We start from the raw sequence: 21773 nt of genomic DNA on the forward strand, positions 1-21773 counted from the left end.
AAGTTAAGGAGAAAGAGCATTGCAAACAAGAGAGCAAACTGATCAGCCGATCTTTCAGAGGCTCCTGGGGCATATGGCATCTGCAGTCCCGAGATGGGCATGGCAAGAGGGCACACTCCGACCCTTCACCCTCGTTTCTACGGGCTGGTGTTTCCCTAGAACCAGTCTCCAGACATGTTGAGATGTCAACAGATGGACAAGCACTTTCTGGTCCGTACAGACAACACTGCGACCGTAGCGTACATCAACCATCAGGGTTGTATACTCTCCCACCGCATGTTGCAACTCTCTCACCATCTCCTCTTGTGGAATCAGAAGCATCTGAGGTTGCTTTGTGCCATCCCAGGCTCAATCGTGCAGCTGATGAGCTCTCATGGCAGCAGTCTCACCCCTTGGAATGGAGGCTCCACCCCAGTCGGTTCCGCTGATTTGGAAACGCTTCAGAGACGCTCAGGTAGACCTGTTTGCCTCTCCAGAAAATTCCCACTGCAAGTTGTTTTACTCCCTGACCATGGGCACCCTTGGCACGGACGCTCTGGCGCACAGCTGGCCACTGGGCCTGCGCAAGTATGTGTTTCCCCCAGTGAGCCGAGGAATTTTGGGGAACCAGGTCCAGTGGGGCCAAAAAGGCACAACCATGAGGACCAGCTCCTGATCCTCCCTGATCTTGCACAATGTGAGAATCAGGGAGGATCAGGAGCTGGTCCTCATGGTTGCGCCTTTTTGGCCCCACTGGACCTGGTTCCCCAAACTTCCTCGTACTCCTCGCGAAAAGCCCTCCCAGGCAAATTCCTCTGAGGGAAGACCTTCTTTCTCAGAGACGGGGCACCCTCTGGCACCCGCGTCCCAATCTTTGGAACCTACATGTGTAGGTTCTGGACGGGACACGGAAGATTTAGTCAGCTTGCCACCTCAGGTGGTATCTACCATCACTTCAGCTAGAGCCTTGTCTACCAGACACGCCTATACTTTGAAGTGTAACCTCTTTGTCACTTGGTGTTCTTTACGTCGTGAAGACCCCTGGAGAGGCCCGATCGGGTCAGTGCTTTCCTTTATTCAAGAAGGGTTGGCACGAAGGCTGTCTCCTTCCACCCTGAAGGTCTATGTGGCAGCCATTTGGGCTCACCGTGACCCTATTGATGGTAAGTCTCTTGGGAAACATGATCTGATCATCAGGTTCCTGAGAGGGGCCAGGAAGCTCAATCTGCCTCGCCTTCAGCAAGTTCCCTCTTGGGACCTCGCAGTGGTTCTATCAGCACTGCAGAGGGTTCCCTTCGAACTCTTGTTCTCGGCAGAGCTAACATGGCGCATGGCGCCTTGCTAACAGACATCTGTAGAGCTGCAGACTGGGTGACACCTAACACATTTGCAAGATTTTATAATCTCTTTGTGGAGCCTTTGTCCTTCCGGGTACTCACCCATACGGGCCACTAAGGACATGCTCAGTGTCAATCCGCTTGCTGAGCCATTCCACTCCACGGACTGGATGCGTGAGGTATTCCCCTTAGGTGAGTTTCTCAGTTCAGAACCCTGGGTTCCTCCAGCACTGTTGATGTCCAGCACTTGCGTGCATGCCCTATCGGCCAGCCCTGTGTGGGACTAGGTGCCTTCATGTGTTGTGATTCCCCTTTTCTGAGCAATCCCACATGTGTATTCCACAGTAAGTCTCTTTGCAGCATGTGTCTTTCTCTTGGCAAGCAGCTTGCCAGCTCTGTCGTTGAAACTTCCACCCTGTGGGCTGGTACCTTGTGTATCACCACTTCTCGGTTGATACCTGCCTTTGTAAGTCCTCCTGTGACCAGGCAGCCAAGACTTGAGTGTGAGTTGCTTGCACTGCTCCTTATATACCTGCACAGCTGGACAGAGCTTGCGATGCAAATCCTGCAGACCAAGGTACACTGTGTACCATTGGCTCGTTTTGTTAACACTCGAAGATGATTGGGCTCTCAAGACCCCATTCGTCAGTCTCTTTCTGATGTAACGTCTCAGTTCCCTCCTTCAGGGAATGAGGGTTACATACATAACCTAGATGTTCTTCATTGTTCTATAACTAATTAATTTGCAGTGGATGCAGACAAAATGGTAACATAAGCTTTTGATTGCACAAAGGCTCAGAAAACACAACACAGCATGATTCATTCACTTGTCACCGTCTCTTTTTCAATGACATCCAAAACACATTGACAGGGAAGTATCTGATATGTCTATTTACATGATAGAGGCAAATGCACATATCTGATTCATTCGAGTTATTTCCAGACCTGAAGCTGATCTGAGAATTTTGAAATTTGTGTGCTTTTTTCTTACTTACATATTCGTGGGTCATATCTGCTACATGGAAAAAAATAAATAAAACAACAACAACAACAAAAAAAAACCATTGGGATACTAGAAGCATGTTATCTAAATGTGGCCTTTTTTATCTTCTTTTGTATTGCACAAAGTAAAGAAAGTCATACAGATTTGGAATGAGAGGGTAAGTAAATAATGACATTTAATTTTTGAAAAAACTATCATTTATATTCAATGTGAAATTGACTAAATGAAACCCGTTTCAGGACAGACAGTTACAGAATATCCAAGAATAAAAAGATGTGACTTATCTCAGTAATGATTGTGTTTGGTTTAGTTTTAACAATGTGATCTGAAAACTTGACATGATTATGAAGCCTTCCATTACAAGCTCCTCATATAGAGATTGTATGGTCCTAGAGGGAAGACAAAAAGAGACATAGACAGAAAGTTAAGGAGAAAGAGCATTGCAAACAAGAGAGCAAACTGATCAGCCATGCTGAGTATCTGATGCAAACATCTATTACATCACAACGTTCAAAGCCAGCCATGAATTCTTGTGCTCCATATGGACATCCGCCAGTCAGCCCCCTGAACTCCAAACCCTACACTCACAACGTCTGAGCACTTTCCAAAGACACAATCCCTATACTGCAGAACTCTCACAGTCCACTGGTGTCTAACATATTACATCTCCCAGTGTAAACGGTGGCAGGGGTCAAATGTACTCTTTCAGCAATGATTAAACTACATTATAATATTCTTGTATATTATCCACCTTTTTCCTGACGTAAAAACAGCCATTTGTAAATTATATGGGTCTAGCTTCCAGTCTCATTTGCGTCCAGTTTGTTTTGCTGCTTGATATTGACAATTGATGTGTCCTGTTATCTTAATTAAGAACACACTGGTTAACTGCAAATAGTTTTACCGTATACTGCACGCTGTTATTCTCCTCGTTATTTACCTATAGCGGCTAATGAAAGGGAAGTCTCACCCATAGGCTTACTTCTTTGTTAAGGAAAAAGGTGGATATTTTAACCAGTTTTGTTATTCAAACCTATCAGCTGTGAGATCCTTCTCTTTTTTCTTCTTTTTTTCCAGTCTTCGCCCTTTCTTTTTTTCTAAATCAAAGAAATTGTGGTTTAAGGTATGGAAAAGATATGAATATAATTATATATTCAGGAAGGGTAGTAAATATTTGTCATATGACAGTACCAGAATTAATGTTTATGGTCGGAATTAAAGTAGATGGAATAAGCCATAATGTCAATCAAAGTGTGCTTAGATTAGTGTCAGACTATAAAGAAAGTTTATTTTTCTTTTAACAGCAAGGCATATCTAGTATATGAAATCTTCTGACACCAAAGTTTTATTAATAGGTGTGTATGTGCTTGCATCCAAAATGAAGAAATCCTGAAAAACATCTGGTGACTTGACTTAACAAACAAACCAGTTACACTGTGTGTCACCAAGTGATGATCTACTTGTGTGTTTTCCTGATTATCCAGAAAGAACCACTTTTATGCAGCTTGCTGAAGACACCCTGGAACCTGCTTTAATTCAGGGTTTTTCCAAACCACAACTGAACCAGACTAGCAGGACTGGCAGCCAGGTATTTTCTCAGATGTTACGTTACTAAATGTTACCTAATACTTACTGGGTGAAGAATGGAACATATTCACCTCATTTTATCAGAAAACACTGGACTGAGTGTACTGTGATTCCCCAAAATATTTTTATGGAGAATTGTAGATAATTTCCTGGCAGGTCTGAGTTTGTGAGTCAATGATGAGGAAAGCACCCTGCAAATGTATAAGTCAGTAGCATTCTCCTAAAAAACATTGGTCAGGACTTATATAACAGACAGAGTGAACTCCTGCTAGCATTAGCTCAAGATAACAAACATACCCTCCCTGTTGCATAATGTTCAATTTGTTGTACCCAAATTGCATGGCTTACAAGATTCACTGAATGTTTTTCAAAATTCCAGGAAGTTCAAAATACCAACCTTGTGAGAAGATGGAATTTAGTCTTATGCCATCAGAACTGAATGGGATTTGCAGGTGCCTGCATTTGCAGAATGATTCATGATAAAACATCTTTCTGTATGAATTACACATGTCAGACAGACAGCATCTGTGACCAATTTAGATGTCAAAACCTCTCAGCACAAAACAACTGATGCAGGGTGTCAAATATGTTGTTGAGGAATTCCAGCTCTTGTGCAGGCATGCGATGAGGTCTTTTTCTATGTGTCTTGTTTTGGAAAAGACACAATACTAACTGATTGCAGGAAATACAGTGATGGATTGTTCTCAGGTCACAGTTAAACAGCCACGCACATAGTCTGTCTAGATATTGCTGGCATATAATGTGTGTTTATTGTGTGTTTATTCTTTGCAAATATGAATGTCTAACATTGATCGTCATGATATAGTAAGTCATGACATATCAAAATTCTAATACTGTTTATAGGATTTTATGAAAGCTCTGCTCCCACCTGAACTCTGAGCTCCTCTTCAACTTCCAATCTGTTCTCCTCATGCTCCAACTGAGCATCAAAACATTGAAAGAAGTTCTGTTTTCATCTCGGTTATGCCAAACCTCTGCAATGAACAATAAATCCACAGAGTAAGTATAGATTTAACTAAAACACATGAGAACAGCAGTGACAATATGATAATACTACTGGGAAACAGCCGCGGTGCTTCGCATAACATTCATTTAAACAGCAGAAAGCTGACATTTTCTGACATGTGAAAACAAAATTGAGTTGGATACAAAGCATCAAAGTAAAACCAGGAGAACATCAGTCAGCACTGTGTGTAAAGGAGGAAACAATTCTGAGAGTGGTCTGGTGGGCCTCAGTTGGAGCTCATGCATGTGTCCTGTGTAGAGGAAGCACAGGTGCTGTAGTCTGGGTGAGAACGTACCCTACGATTGTACTCCATGCTGCACTCTCAGGCGCCACATCCTGACAGGAAGTCCATTTCCACCCACTTTCTGTCCAAGCTACAGGCTGTATGCCAGGTTGATTTGGAAACTAGAACTGGACTGAATGGAAGCTTCTGACCTTACAGAAGTTGTTTTCCCATTTTGTCCATATGCATATCTTTTAGATATACAGAAATAAACAGCAATCTTAACCTAGATTTACTGTAAAAAAAAAAAAAAAACATTTGTGAAAGTGCTAAACATATATATTTACATTTGACAAATTATTTTAACCAAAGCAACTAAAAATGCATTCAATAAATACATTGTTATCAGTTATGATAAAAATGGCCTAATGTTTGAGCTACAGGGACACTTATGTAACAGCGTAAGGCTCATAAACAGTAGGGCTGTATGTATATATATAAACTGAAACAGAACTAGTAGTGGAATTCACATTTGAATTTAAAGCTACAATGCAGACCCCTCAGCCCCTCTCAAAAAATGAACAAAATTTAATTATTAGGCTAGATCATAAATCAATCTACTGTATGTTCATATCAGTGTGCTTGTCTTACCCTGATTCGTATATATCCTACAAGAATACAATTTTGAACTATCAGGTCAGATTTCGAGGTAAATTACAATTCACACAGTCCATGAACATAGTCAAAAATGTCTGACTACTTTATTGCATTCCAAGGTGAAGAGGAGTGGTTGTAGTTTGTTGTGAAAATAAATAGTGTTACATAGAATTTGAACTAGTCAGCTAGCAGGCATTTATTATGGACAGTTCTAAATGTCAACCCTCATTGACGTCTGGGGAGCACCCACTGACAAAAAAGAATGTTTGCTAGAGCCCATGCCAAAACAAGATTTAAACTACAGCAACAAATCTGATACTTGCTCACAATATATATTTTTCTTAATGAAGTAGATGAACGATCAACTGTCTTTATTTAACTAAATAGGGAAGTAAAGTACATGGAACAGGCAGAAACACACACACAAGTAAGCAGGAGGGTTACACGTACAGTTCCATATCAAGACAGACTGCACAGACTCAAACTTAAATACACAGGGAAATATTGATAATATCTAGACACAAATGGAATAAATTGGAAACACTTAGGACAGGTATGGGAAGGACAAAATAAAGGCACAGAAACACATGGGGAGCAAAACACACACAAAACAAGGAAGAGAGTCTGATAAGAAAGTACTTAGGAAGTTTTAAGGTTTAAAAGGCCTTGACAAAGTGACACACCAAGTCTACAGTCAGAACATTGAGCGTCTGTCAGCTCAGTTTTCATGATGTGTTCAGCAGCATTGACACTAGTTGGACCCCGCTTTTTGTATAATGAATGCAGATTACTGCCACCTATTGATTTCCTCACATACAGGTGCAGGACATATGTGCAAGTTGGCTGTTGGCTAAAGAGTTTGTTGTGTGTTCAAGTACAACTTTTTGGCCCTGAAGCAGAGACATGAGGCAACAACACAGTCAGCTTTCAACACTGCTCGTTCTTTGATCTCACTTTGGTGTGTTTTGAGCTGTACAGATGTAGAAACCAGGGTTGAAGAACACCGGTTCAAACGTCTTTGAATTGGAATTCAGAAAAATCCAGTTGCCTGTTATTCCAATTCTAGTTTGACAATCCTGTGGTTTGTGGCCAGTTCAATTGAAATACCAACTTATAAATTAATTTTTAAATTCAGAATTTCACACAACTCTAATAAGCAGTGCTGTCAAGTTCACATAGCGATCTAATGCCACTGATGTTAAAGCTAACTCTGGTGGAACCTAAAAATAAGCATCGAACTCTGAATAAGATCCGTTGCTGAGGTCAGAGGTCAAACTGTCGTCCACAAAGCCTCCTTTTCAAAGTCACATTTCCAGAACATCCTGGGGCAATACGATCCACATAATTGCCTCGCTTCTTCAGAGGGATGCATTCACACAGCATGGCCTGTTTGTTTAAAGACAACATCCACCTAACTCCCCTGAAAACACACGACTGTTAGGGGTCAGCTTTTTAAACCTTCTTTATTGGCACTGAGGTCCTCTGAGAATGCTCCACACAGCATCCAAATCCAACCCCACACAGTGCACGAAGAACAGACACTGTTGTGGATAAACAGAAAATCGGCAAAATATCTGGTGCCATAGTTGCTAGTTTTTGTTGGAGGGAGGTGGCCACACACATCTGCTCAGACTGAACATGGTGTATATACAACACATTTGCTACCCCACCATATGGAGATTAAGTGTAAAAACACTCCAGGTCTGGAGGGTGGTCAGCTGTACCCACTCTGCTAGGCTCCATCGCAGCCTCTTACCTTCACGATAAGGTCTTTTTTCCCATTTGTGAAAATTTGTACCCCAGTCAGTCTGTGGAGACTGTGTTGCTCTCCTTCTGCCAACCTGTTTTGCCTGTTTGTCTCGGTCATTAAGCTAACAGCTAGAAACCGACACTTCCTTGACATAGCTCTCTCTGCCAAGAGACTGACATGAAATCCATCAGTCACATACAGAAAGTGCACCGTGACTTAGGGATGCAGTAAGTGAAAGAGGGGTAAAAGGGAGCAAGAGGGAAGCAAGCAGCAGACAAGCCTAAACAGGCAATCTCGATCTTACTCTGAGTATTACAAATGACTTCCTTGGCCTCACTATAAGCCATTCTCAACTAGAGTGTGGGTGACTTTCCAAACAGAGCTTGTCCCTTTAGACATCATGCTGGTTATTTTCTGATTCTGGGTAAATATGGTGGTCACCTTTCCGCCCCATTACAACTAAATAAACCCACCAGATGAACATATCCCAATTACAGACAGCTGATAAAACAGTGTGCTGCAGATGAACTTGCACAGCAAAGACCTTTAACTCTAATTAGCTGTCTGACAGGCAGGATGTAGGAGACTTAAATATGTTTGTCTGCTGAACATATCATACAAATCTTTTAGGAGTTCAGATTAGCTGAATGCATTGTTTACTGTGACACAAGGCTCGTTTTGCAAGCTGTGAGCATACTTATTTCAGAAATAATATATATACTTAAAGGGGGGGGTGAAATGCTCGTTTTCACTCAATATCCTGTTAATCTTGAGTACCTATTGAGTAGTACTGCATCCTTCATAACTCCAAAAAGTCTTTAGTTTTATTATATTCATAAGAGAAAGATAGTCTGTACCGATTTTTCCCGGAAAAACACGACCGGCTGGAGGCGTGACGTGTGGGCGGAGCTAAAGAATAAAAACCGCCAGTAGGCTTTTGCGTTGAGAGCGTTTGGAAGCTGTGAGTGACATTACCGTGTGGACAAAACCAACCAAAACAAACCATGGCTAACAGTCAGATTCAGCGTATATTTCTGATCCAGAATCAGATCCAGAGGCTGAAATTTAACAAGAACAGCATCAGCAACAACGTCTCTATGTGGTATGTACTGAAACTGTATATATTTGCTTAGCGGTTTTGGAAAATGACTAAGTTCCACTTTGTCGTCTTTTTTTTTTTTTTTTTTTTTTTTTTAAGCTGTACATGTGGAAAGTGCAGTTTGATGACAACATCGCATGTTGTTTACTTGATGTGCTTACACGCCGATAGCTAAGTTAATAACACAGAGATATTTGAAGCAGTTTTACTCACCGTCTGCGGTTCCAACACACGATCGTGACCCTTTTTCGTTGGGACTGCATTTTCCTAGGAAATAAACGATGTGCAAATCCAGCGTCAAACTGGACCTTGTTTGTAAAACTTCGAAATGCAGGGGAACAAACACAAACACTTGGACAACTCTGTTGATGCTCTGTAAAAATAAACTCCATCCACTGGTCCCTTAATGCTGTTTCTCTTTTGGTAATCTGTGCAGGGTTGTCTTGCCCTGGCAACCAAAAACACACTTCTTTTGTGACATTTCGCGACGCTCTCGCTCTGATCAGTGAACGTCTGTTATGCTCTCAGTCTGCTATACAGGAGCGTGCGCTCTTCCGGCAGAAGTGCCCTTAGGACCCATATAAGGAAATTTCGCTCCATCTAACGTCACACAGAGCCATACTTGAAAAAAACTTTCTGAAACTTGTGACAAACCACAAGGATTATTTTTGGAACAGAAATACTCCTTCAAACGTACAACTTAATTTTTGAAACTTTGTCCATGTTTAGCACGGGAATCCAACTCTAACAGTGTAAAAAACTCAGTATGCATGAAATAGCATGTGTTATAGGTTACATTTTTATTAAATGCAAATAAGTTGTACTTTTGACCCACTTAAGTAGGACTTATATATCTTTATATTTAATGTCATATTTACTTCTTTTTTCTGTGAAATACGATTAAAGCATACTGCCAAATGTACTGAAAAACATTTAGAGTGAACTAAAATATAAATATAATTTATATTTAAAGTTGCATGAAATTTAATAAAATATATATTTGTAATTACACATTTGTAATGATGACATCGCATTTTAGTACATTCAAAATATATTAATTAGATGAGCAATATCGAATAACCCACTACAGTTAAAATTATAATCAATTTATTCACATATGCTTTAGCATGTCAACCCATCAAAATACGCTTAGTTATTTAAAGCCCAACAAAAGACTTAAATATAATGATTTAAATGTTTGTAAAATTAAATCTTTAAATTTCAATGGACATTGTTACAAAGTACAATTTTAAAAATATGCTCTCCTCAAGCTACACTTTTTTTAAAGTTTTTATTTCATTAAAATTATCAACAAGTAGTTAAAAGAAAAAAAAAAATACTTTTAAGATCTAAATCACACTACAATCACATATTTTATACAATTATGCACACTTCTTTTTACAAGAGACAATATAAATAATAAAAACCAGCAACATTTCACATTTTACCATTCATCATGTAATATTATTGTATTCTGTGGACAATGCTGATGACAGCAGTTTAGTTGATGATTATTGCAGATATAAGCAACACACTGTGAGACAGACACATCGCTATTCACTCAACTATGTCAAATATTTGGGAGATAAGCTCTGATCTCTGCTTTTCATTACACCTATAAGCTTCATTTCTCAAGAATGTAATCCTTTGCTTCACAGACTGAGCAAGGTGATGTTTAGAGGAAAATCCCAATGAAAAGAATTAAGCAGCTTTGACTGGGCATATAATTGCTTCCTGCAAGGTTACAGCTATTCATTGACTGAATTTTTTTCCAGTCAAAAAGGCATTTGTACACACGTACACACACGCACACACACACACACACACCCAGTAAGATGAAGATGCATGTAAACATATATCACACTTTTAACATGCCATGCTCTCACCTGCAAAATTAAAGTGTTTTAATATCCAATAAACACATTCAAAAAAATCAATGGTAATATTTGTAACTTTAGTAAAACAGGTTTAATTTAGCACAATACAGAAGCAGTACTGACAAATTTACTTCTACTGCATCCAAATTACCACACTTGTGCTGCAAATCTGCAGTAGTACAGCATCCAATTTACATACTTGTACTGTATGATTATGATGCATATTTGGCTGCAGTTTTAGAGGTTAGTATAGTCTTCATGTGTAGTATAATATATTATAGAAATTTTCCTTGTACGCAAGAGTTTCATCTGCTTGTTATACAGAAAAAAAGAAAAAAAAACACTCAATAAAATAGACGAAATATCACTGGCAATGATATCAGCAATGACTGAATCAATGAAGCCACAGTATATGGTAAGTTACTATTATGAAAAAGCTTTACAACTGTATATAGTGAAATATGAAAACTGCAACATGCCAATGCACTGCAGCTGTTGCCCAAAAACTTCAGCTTAGTTCATGTTTCAGTGCAGCTGTCCATCAGATCTGTTTCTGTACTGATCTGAAGTACTACTGAATTGCACTACATTGGCAACAAATATACTTTATGTATAAAGTAGTGGTACTTGAGAGTGCTTGAGATTTTTCATCAATACAATGTTCTTTTATGCTACAAAACTGCATTTATCACTGCATAGATTGTAATAATATTACAATCACACTGCAGTTTGATTGCAGTTCTATACTTTAAGGGAAATATTAATCATCACAGACCTGTAGATGATAGAAGCAACTGTCGTGACTTGACGTCAACACATGTCTCGCAATGAATACTCGTGGAGGGGCTGAGAACACACAGAACTTCAGCAGATGTGAAGTAGATGATCCGCTTTAGTGAACCTTTATGTTCTCTGAAGAATGATACAAGCCAGATGCACAGCTGTGTGATAGATGTGAGATTCAGTGACTTTAAAAAGACAGAAGTTTTCCTTATCAGATGTTGACTTTAAAAGACACTTCACACCTCTCTCAGCTAGGGCTGGGCGATATGACCAAAAAAAATATAATCTAGATTTTTTTCAAAAAGTTTGATCGATTCTCAATTTTTACGATTTGTAACTAAATGTAACTACAACATGATTCAATTAACGTTTTCTTTATTAACCCTCTAGTTAAAGGAATTATATTTTAATTGCATCACATATGGAGTTGTCATCATGATGTATATGTTAAACAAATTACTTGTTAACGTTAAATATCTTTGCAAAAAAAGATGCATGAACTACAGCTTCTACAAGCCTGTCTTATACATATTATATGTTCAGAAATAATGCAAGGAAAATGCTTTAAAAAAATCAAGGTAATTCGAATTCAAAATGACTGCAGGTATAATACCTGTAGACTATTATTAAATAAGCTATAAATGTTCTGTAAAAACAATGAACAGCAGCTTTCAGCCTATCGCCATGATGCAAACAAAACATTTCAGATATAGACTAGTAGTTCTTTGCAGGTTTTTATTCGATTGCACTGCTTTTTCACTGTTTTTTCTATGTAAACATGGACACGTTTGACTGTTGCGCTTGCATCAAATTGTATGCCATTTCATGATCTCACGCATGAAATGGCATACTAAAAGCACGGTACTCAAGTTAAAAGAAGTTAAACTGCCACTATTCTACTACCGGCATCGCATCTTTGTCAACACAAGAGCACATTCTGTGTGAATGGCACCTTCTGGTCCTTCACAGAGCGTGTCACACATGAGCGGTTAATCCTGTGCGCCGACATGCGGTTAGATCATTTTCTCTTTACTGTTGACATTGGCATATTGTAAAAGTGTCTAATTCTAACATTTAATAATATTTCTATTCAAAATCATGATTCCTCGATTTCCAATAAAATAAATTGTGGTTAAACATTAAATTCGAATTAATCTATAAAATCTGAAGAAAAAAAAACAAAACCAAAAAAAACGCCCAGTCCTACTCTCAGGTAACAGAGAGTAAATGAGTCTGTTGTAGGAGTAGTAGAGAAATAAATCTAACAATCTGTAGCCTAGAGATGGTGGGTAATGGGCTGGACCACCGCTAAAATGGAGTTGGTGTGTAATCTACAACGCAGTTTATTGATACATGTTCTCTAATCACTTAACACAGGCAACAGAGCAGGATGTTGTCATAGCAATCAATCCAGGAAATGCTAGAATGAAATGTTTAGAATGTGTTTTTGCAGACCTCTGTTTCACCTACTCCCTACTGACACAAACATTCAGACATGCACAGAAATGTTCAATGGTTTCGAAAGATCTTAGATCTAGCTCTCTACCCTGTCTTCATGGATCATTTAAACAGAAGAAAGCAGTCCAGTCTTCTCATTCCCTGTTGAGAGACCTTAAACTTCTAGACTAACAGGAAGTAGTGTCTCAGTCATTACCATGCTTGTCTTGTCAAGAGGTTTCAGGGGTGACTTGATTGATTTGCTGTTCTATAGGCAATGCTGAGGTTGAACTATAGCTCCTAAACATACGTTCTCTTCACACATTGCAGAATAAGACCCAAGTGAAGCATCAGGTCAAACAGGACATATAATGCAGTAAAGACATTTGTGTGAATTAGAAGAAAGAAATTTATTTAACCATAGATATAATACTGTATAATAAATACATGTTTTTGGAAGTGTATTAATTACTTTAGAATGAAAATGTACGACAATACACATATTGGGCCCTATTTTAACGATCTGAAACGCAAGTGTCAAAGCGCGAAACGCAAGTAACTTTGTGGGCGGGTCTAGGCGCTGTTGCTATTTTCCCGGCGGGATAAATGGCTCTTGCGCCCGGCGCAAATCTAAAGTGGGTTGGTCTGAAGTAGCTTCATTATTCATAGGTGTGGTTTGGGCGTAACGTGAAATAAACCAATCAGAGCGTCATCCAACATTCCCTTTAAAAGCAGGTGCGCAAGTTCCATTATGGATTGCTATTATTATGGCGTATTTACCAGGCGCACGCCAGGAGCGGTTCACAGCCGAGGAGACTGATGTTCTTGTAAGAGCAGTGAAAGACAGAGAAGTTGTGTTGTATGGGGATGGGAGAATAATTAGCCTAAATAATTTGTAAGCTAGATTTATGCCTATTTTGTTCACATCTTCGTGGCACACCACAATGATTTCCGTCATCTCATGTGTTAATATTTTTTTAGTATAACAATTTATGATTTGCAAAAATAACTGTTACATCTGTGTAGATTACATGAGCAAAGTGTATGCGCGTTGTGCACGCTATACATTATGGTCAAGCATGCGCCCTTAAAATAGCATAATGAACAACGCGCAACGCGCCACTGACTTTAGACTAGGTTTTTTCTGGTCAGTGGCGCAATTGTTTAATGGAACAGCAAAATAGCACCAGGGATTGTTTGCGCCGGAACACACCTCCTTTTTTGCGCTGGACCGCCCAGGGAGCGCAAGTTCATTCACTAGTTTAGCGACGTGCCTCTGTGGAGGGAAAAGCGCGCTTTGCGCGGGTGCAAAATAGGAATGACACATGCGTCGGTGTACAAAGTCAATAGCGCTGGGTGCAAGATAGGGCCCATTATGTTTAAATTGTTAAAAACTTCAAAAAAAAAAAAAAAAAAAAAAAAAAGATTAAAACATCTTTCTCTTATTTTACTCTAAATTTTAGTTTAAAAAATTTAGTTAAAAATGAGTTACAGTATTAATATATTGGTGGAAATTTGGATTGTAACAAGATAATATATGTATTTATAGTAAGTAAAAAATTGCTTTTTGTTAGTAAAAAAGTTTCACTAATTTATACAGTAAGAAAATATTTTTATTGTTATTCACAATAAATTATAATGTAAAGATTTTTTTTTGGGGGGGGGGGGGGTTACTAGCAAAAAGCTATTTAAACAATGTTCAACTGTATGTATTTTACTTTATAAGTACATGTATTGTCTTGTTACAAAAACATACAACAGCATTCTAAACAAAAACATAAAACCCAACCCCAAAACCTAAACATAATTATTAATAAAACCTGAAAACAATAATATCATTGATTTTCAATCTAATACAAATTATTTTATTTTATATAAGAATTTGTTTGCTACAATTTTTGTTGTTAGGTCAATGTTTGCAGCAGTTCTAGTGTCATGTGAATTACCTTGATAGTATTTTGATTTTAGGTTGTGCGTCATTCTACACCATCTACATGAGTCCCAGCTGTATATTGAGTTTAAGTTCACTACAATATGATGAACGTTGGACGAATCATGTGCTATTATAAAGATTTTACTTAGGGAATGCTAATGTATCCCTTCTAGTAGTTTTTAGATTCTCACGCTCAGTTAACATGGTCAATTAATAATTTAAATAGTTATGAATTGTAAAATATACAAGAATCTGTGTCATGTATTTGTTGATTTTCCTTTGACCTAGTTTCCCTTGTTGTCTTGATCATGTTATCCAATTAACCTGCCATGGATAACCATGCTGTTAAGCTCATTTGATTGGAGAAAAAGGATCAGTCCTTCGAGGACCACATTATGGACTTTAGATCTTGCACATTACCCAAACAGCTGCCTATGCATGTTTTATTTCGTGGGACTGAACACCTCCACACCTTGGGCTTCGCCTCGTCACTCCATCCCTTTGGCTGCACTACGGTCTTCAGGGCCTTGTCTCTGCCTCGCTTGCATGAGCCATCAGCTCCGCCTAGGCCCTTCAGAACTCGGGTGTCACCCTGGCTCTCCGTCTACTCAGCTCCACCTGGGTCTTCAGCTTCAGTGGCTCCGTCTCCATCACTCATCTCCTGGGTGTTATCTGCCAAGTCTACTCCATGGTTCTTATCTCCCTCGACTCAACCCTGGAGCCTCATCCTGCCTGGTCTCTTGACTAACACCTGGACCCTTCTTCTACTGGCTTCCCCTTGTCTCCTCCCACCCTCCGCTCACCTGTGGACTAATTTGGACTCTTTTAAGCCACTTTGACACTGCACGTTGGTCCCGGAAAATTGCCGGAACATTGCCGGATTGCCTTCTGTGTGATCCTGGGATTGGTTCCGGGATTGATCGGATTGTTCTGGTTGGGGACCTAGTAACATTGACGGGGTCCAGTCCTGGAATGAGCTCTGTGTGAACAAAAGCCAGAACCAATGCCATAAAGGGTGTGTAATATTGATGACGCACGTTATCGTGTGACTCTTTTACCAGGTGTTTTGAAGGTAGATCAACATTTGCGACAAAAAAATATGTGCCAACTGTAATGAAGCAGAGATCAGTTAGCTCCTCACTATCCACGCTAAATCTGAGATCGTTCGCCAGCTTAAGTGACCGTTAACGTAGCTGGCATCAGGAAGTGCATTACACATCACTTCCTGATATCACGTGCCATTACATAACCTTTATGGGCTGTGTGTGAACACACTCACAGATTCTGGGAAATCACTGGCAGTGAGAATGAACCAAAATCTAATGATCTGGGAACAATTGCCAGGACACATTACCCGTGTATAATCCGGAATCACAGTGTGAAAAGGGCTTTAGTTTCTGCCTCTTTCCTGCTCCACATCCCCCTCCAGAACCCTGCCCTCTCTCCTCTGTTGGACCTTAGGCAGCACAAGGACACACCTTCCCAGAGGGGGCAAAAAAAAAAAGTTACATGTCTGCGGTTTTGTGTTGATTTTTTTTTTAACCAATTTTCTCTTATTGTTCTGATTTTATGTTATTCGGTTCAACTGTGTCCCATTAATTAAGTCATTAATCCCTCTCTTGCTTTTGTATATATACTCCATGTTCTGTTCAGTCCTTTGCCGGTTATTTTTTTGCTATTTGCTTTGTGTTGTGCTACCCTCTGCTCCTGTCATGCGCTTGAATCAGCACAATAACGTAACAGCATCTGAATGCCTCCTAATTCCTGAAACACTATATTTTTACAGTGAATGTCTGGCAACATCAACTGCTAGTTCTTTACCATAAATTTGTCAGTACTATTTACTATTTTACAGTTGTTTCATTATCACTATACACAAACAAATGTAGTTAAATGGCCTGTGAAAACTGTCCTTGCCATGAAACCAACAGGTGAGGTGACAGATGCCTACTGTTGATTATAGCACAAGGAGGAGCTGGACTTCAATTTGACGACAAGAGACTCTACTTTAATGAGAGGACAAGAAAATATATCTGTAGTCACAAAAGAAGGAGGAAGGAGAAAGATGTAGAAAGAAGAGGAGAACGGTTTCACGTGGGTTGGTCTTGAGAATCTGACATTGTCCTGTCATTATTGGTAACTTAAACGTATTCCAGGCACATCTCATATCACAGTTGTGATGAAAGCTTACTCTCTCATTGACCTCACACAAGCACTGTTCACATTGTTGAGAATTATTAATGTGGTCAGGGAAAAGCTGCATTCATTTTCGATGACAGATACAGAGACTGCACCCTTCCACCGTCATCTCCCACTCACAGTTTGGCTCCCTCGACTACTGCAGGAAGGAAGTTACTGGGAGTCATCTTCCATCATTTCTCTTCTTCCTGCAAAACCCTTCACATGCACAGCATCACTGCTTTCTTGTATATAAACCTTACATGGTAGGCAATGAAAGTTCTCTGAAATAATTGAAGTCAAGTTATGGATAAATCAGAGAGACTGAGATTGCCCATGAGTGACCGAAGCTCTTCTCAGGGTAATGTTCTTGCACACTGCTCTGGTGCAGGGTCACCCTCAGCACTGGCATTTTAATGATGGGAATACACAGCGGGGGCTGAACTTGATGCTGCGAGCATGATTTACGGTGCCTCCTGTTTTCCTTTCTCTCAACTAGGGGTCGCACATTAAAAGTAAATCAACGTCCTCCTCACATACTGACGCGAATGTTTGGCTTGTGTGTCACAACCACACTCAGAGTGTATCTGCTCAGGAGCAGAGCATTTTCAGAAGAAATAAGCCAAATGGAGGCTGTATATTTTATGGACTGTCTTTCTTTAAACACATTTCTCCATTAGCAGCTAATGACTCCCAAAAGAGACACAAATCCATCCGAAAATATGAAAGGCCTTTAAGTGCCTGAAAGCAGTGATTTATGATTATTCATGTGGCATTAGACAGAACTTTCAAATGGATCTAGCAGATTATATCAAAGAAACCTGTGGCAAGGTTGGGACCTAAATTAATTCATTAGAGAGGTTTAATTTAAATTTTCAGGTATAGGCAACAAAAATATATGCATATTTTAATATATTTCAATATTTAAAAGAAATTATATTTATTTTTACATTTCAAAATATACAAAAATAAATTTCTATTATATATTTTCAAAAAAAAAAAAAAAAAAAAAAATTATGCTCCTGTATATTTCTGGCCATTTTATATATTTTCAGTGTACATGTATTTATATTATCCAAAGTATATTAACCCCAAAATTTCTATTATATATTTTCAAAAGAATATATTTTTATGCTCCTGTATATTTTTGGCCATTTTATATATTTTCAGTGTACATGTATTTATATTATCCAAAGTATATTAACCCCAAAATTGTTTTAGGATAATACTTTTTTTAATTTATTTAGCCATGCTGTTTACAGTGTATATTTAAAATATATTTTGGCCATATGGTAAACAGTGGTGGAAATACAGTAAATATTTACTAATGACAGATTTAAAAACATTCTTTGTAAAACTATGTATCTGGTATTGCCTTTTTTTTTTCTTTAGCAAGAAGCCTTTGAGTGACACTTGAAAACGTCTAAGGTTACGTATGTAACCCTGGTTCCTCGAAGGAACGAGACGCTGCGTCGAGAACGATTGGGGAACGCGTCCAGCGTGACGTCTCTGAATAATATGTATAATCAGTCCAAAGGAAGGGCGAGACGTCATAGGCTGGTGACGTCAGAGACCAGGAAGCATAAAAGCAGGAGAGGCACAGCCGGCCCCAGCCTCAAAGGATGAAGCAAGCGCTAGCCAGAGATGCCGGAAGTGTGGCACTGCGACGCAGCGTCTCGTTCCTTCGAGGAACCAGGGTTACATACGTAACCTTAGACGTTCCTCTTCAGGAACTCGAGCTGCGTCGAGAACGATTGGGGAACGAGAATGCCCACGCCGCCAGACTTACAAATCTCTGCCAGTGTGGGAAACTGCACAGCTAGGACGAGAGAACAGAGGGGCCTGGAGCGGCTCGTAAATCTAGACCGTAAAATCTTACGAAGGTCAAGGGCGTGGACCACCCCGCAGCCTCGCAGATGTCACGCATAGAGACACCTGCTAGGAAGGCCTTGGAGGCCGCCACACTTCTAGTGGAGTGAGCCTTGACCCCCAGGAGAGGGGAGATCAGAGGACTCGAGGCTTAGGACAGCATCCTGATCACCGCTTAGCATAAGCTTCTTCTGGCCGGAGGCCTCAGCCTCAGCGCACCATGGAGGAAACATGTAACCAGAGGGTTTCTGCTCACTGACTGGCCACCGAGAGGGGCGTGGTAGGCCACCATGGCCGCCACGTAGACCTTCAAGGTGGAGTGGGTCAACCCTGCGGAGAGCCTGCAGGAACTCCAGCACTGTACCATCCGGGCAGTTAACTGGGTCGAGCTGGCGGTCTCCGCACCAAGAAGTGAAAATCTTCCACTTCAAGCCATACAGTTTCCTCATTGAGGGAGCTCTGGATTGGAGAACGGTCTTACAACCTCGGTTGAGAGACCGGAAGCTAAGAGTTGTGCCTCCTCGAGACAACACCTACAGCCTCTAAGCTCCATACAGGGGCGCACCCTCCGCCTGCGAGAGGAGATCTCTCCTGACGGGAACCTCCCATGGAGTGCCATCAAAAAGAGAAATCAGGCCCAGGAACCATACCCGGCCCATCCAGAACGGGGCTACTAACAGCAGCCGGACTCCGTCCCGGCACACTCTCTCCAGAACTCCCGAGAGCAGAGCAATCGGGGGAAAGTGTACAGATGAAGCCTTCGTGTACCATGGCGTCCAGCCCCAGTGGAGCTGGATGAGTCAGAGGAAGCCAGAGGGGACAGTGCGATGTCTCTCGAGTCGCAAACAGATCCACCTGAGTCTGGCCAACATTTCCAACTCTGCTTCATCACCTCAGTGTGAAGCCGCCATTCCCCGGGCCTCGGCCCCTGCTCAACAGGATGTCTGCTCCCATATTAAGATGCCCAGGAATGTGAACTGCTCTGAGCAAGAGGAATTCGTCCTGGGCCCACACAAGGATCTGGTACTCTAGTTGTATAAACGGGGTGAGTGCAGACCTCCTTGGTGGTTGATGTAAGAGACCACCGCTGTGTTGTCGGTGCAAACCAACACATGGTGACCTCTTAGGTCTGGGAGAAATTAACGAAGTGCACGAAGCATGGCCAGCATCTCCAGGCAGTTGATGTGCCATGTCAGATGGCGACCACTCCACAGACCACGGGCAGGGTGGCCACTCATGACCACACCCCAGCGGGTGAGGGACGCATCCGTCGCTAGCATCACGCGGCGACAAGGAGCTCCCAGCACCAGGCCCTGAGACAAGAACCAAGGATTCCTCCACATTTCCAAGGCACGTAGGCAGCGCCGCGTGACCTTTAGCATGCGAAGTTGGTTTCCCCTCAGGGAGAACCCCTTGGTCTTGAGACACCACTGTAGGGGTCTCATGTACAGCAGGCCAATAGTATTCAGGTTGGACGCAGCTGCCATCAGACCCAGCAATCTCTGTGACTGCTTGACAGTGAGTGACCGGCCTTCTCACACTCTCGCGACTGCAGTGAGGATCGACTCGATCCGAGCAGGTGACATACGTGCCTGCATCGTGGTCGAATCCCACACCATGCCCAGATAAGTGGTTCTCTGAACTGGAGAAAGCACACTTTCCTTGGCGTTAAGTCTTAACCCCAGCTCTTTCGTGTGAGCGAGAACGACACCTCGGTGCCGAACCGTCATCTGCTCAAATTGAGCTGATATCAACCAATCGTCAATGTGGTTGAGTCGTGAAAGTGTGGGGTGAGAGTGCAAGGCCAGTGGAAGATCCTTATTGGTAGGCTTTTGCCCCCAAAAGCAAACCTCAGGAACTTCCAATGAAGAAGGATGGAGATAAGTGCATCTTTTGATAGATCGTGACACACGAGTCCTCGGACTTGGCCTGTGCAGGCGTGCTAAACTTCAGTCCCCTGACTGAGAGGTTCAAAGCACAGATCTAGAAAAGGACACAACACCTCATCCTTCCTCGGGAACAGTGAAGTACCGGCTGTAGGACCCGGACTCTGCAACCCAAGGAGGGACCACCTCGATGGTCTCCATCCTCAGAGAGAGTCTACTTCTGTTCCATTACCAGACCCTGCTTGGGGCCCACCAGAATTGGATTCTGTGGCCTCTCACTACAGTGCGCAGGACCCACTGAAACACATTGGCAGTAGTTTTCACACTGCAATATAGTCTACTAAGGGAATCAGTCTCTCAAGACTGATCTCTGGTTGCATCAGAGCAATTAGCTCGGTGCCCTGAAGCGGCGCACCGGCAGGAGACGGCCGAACTAGCTGCTCTGGAAACCTCCCAGGAGGTCGCGAGCCTCTTAGCACCGCTACGTTTCCGGGCGGTAACTGAGAGAAGCGCTCGCTGGAGACCGCTGCGCCCTGGAACACCGGCAGGGTTGGCAGATCGATCTCCTGAGGGCACTGAGGAGAGACGGGCACCGTGTAATGCGGTGTACACCGCTCTTCCCCAGAGGGGCCTGCCCTCCGAGGTCCTGAGCTACAGCATCAGGACTATCATAGCTGAAGTCTCCTAAAAACGACGGTCCTCAGACTCATATCGTCTGTCAGGAAGACTAGACCAGAGCCTGCTCGGGGCAGGACCCCGTGAAGTACACTTGGCAGGGGCTCCCACACCGCCATGTGACCTCCTAAGGGAACCAGTCTCGCGAGACTGGCCTCTGGTGCGCCTAGAGCCACTAGCTCGGTGCCTTGAAGCCGTGGACCGGCAGGGGATGACCGTACTAGCTGCTCTAGAGACCTCCGTAGAGGTAGCGAGCCTCTCAGCACCGCTACGTTTCCGGGCGGTAACTGAGAGAAGCGCTCGCCGGAGATCGCTGCGCCCTGGAACAACGGCAGGGTTGGCAGAATGATCTCCTGAGGGCACTGAGGAGAGACGGGCACCGTGTAATGCGGTGTACACCACTCTTCCCCAGAGGGAGCTGGCCCTCAAAACGTCCTAGGCATCAGGACGTTATGATGAAGGCCATCCAGCGA

General features: G+C 41.8%; 1 pseudogene; it reads right to left on the reverse strand.

Annotated features, from left to right (window-relative positions):
- Positions 1 to 21773, reverse strand: part of LOC113051203 (dynein regulatory complex protein 11-like) — a 43038-nt pseudogene that overhangs the window by 13093 nt on the left and 8172 nt on the right.

Source organism: Carassius auratus, chromosome 31, assembly GCF_003368295.1.
Source record: "Carassius auratus strain Wakin chromosome 31, ASM336829v1, whole genome shotgun sequence".
Lineage (NCBI taxonomy): Eukaryota > Metazoa > Chordata > Actinopteri > Cypriniformes > Cyprinidae > Carassius > Carassius auratus.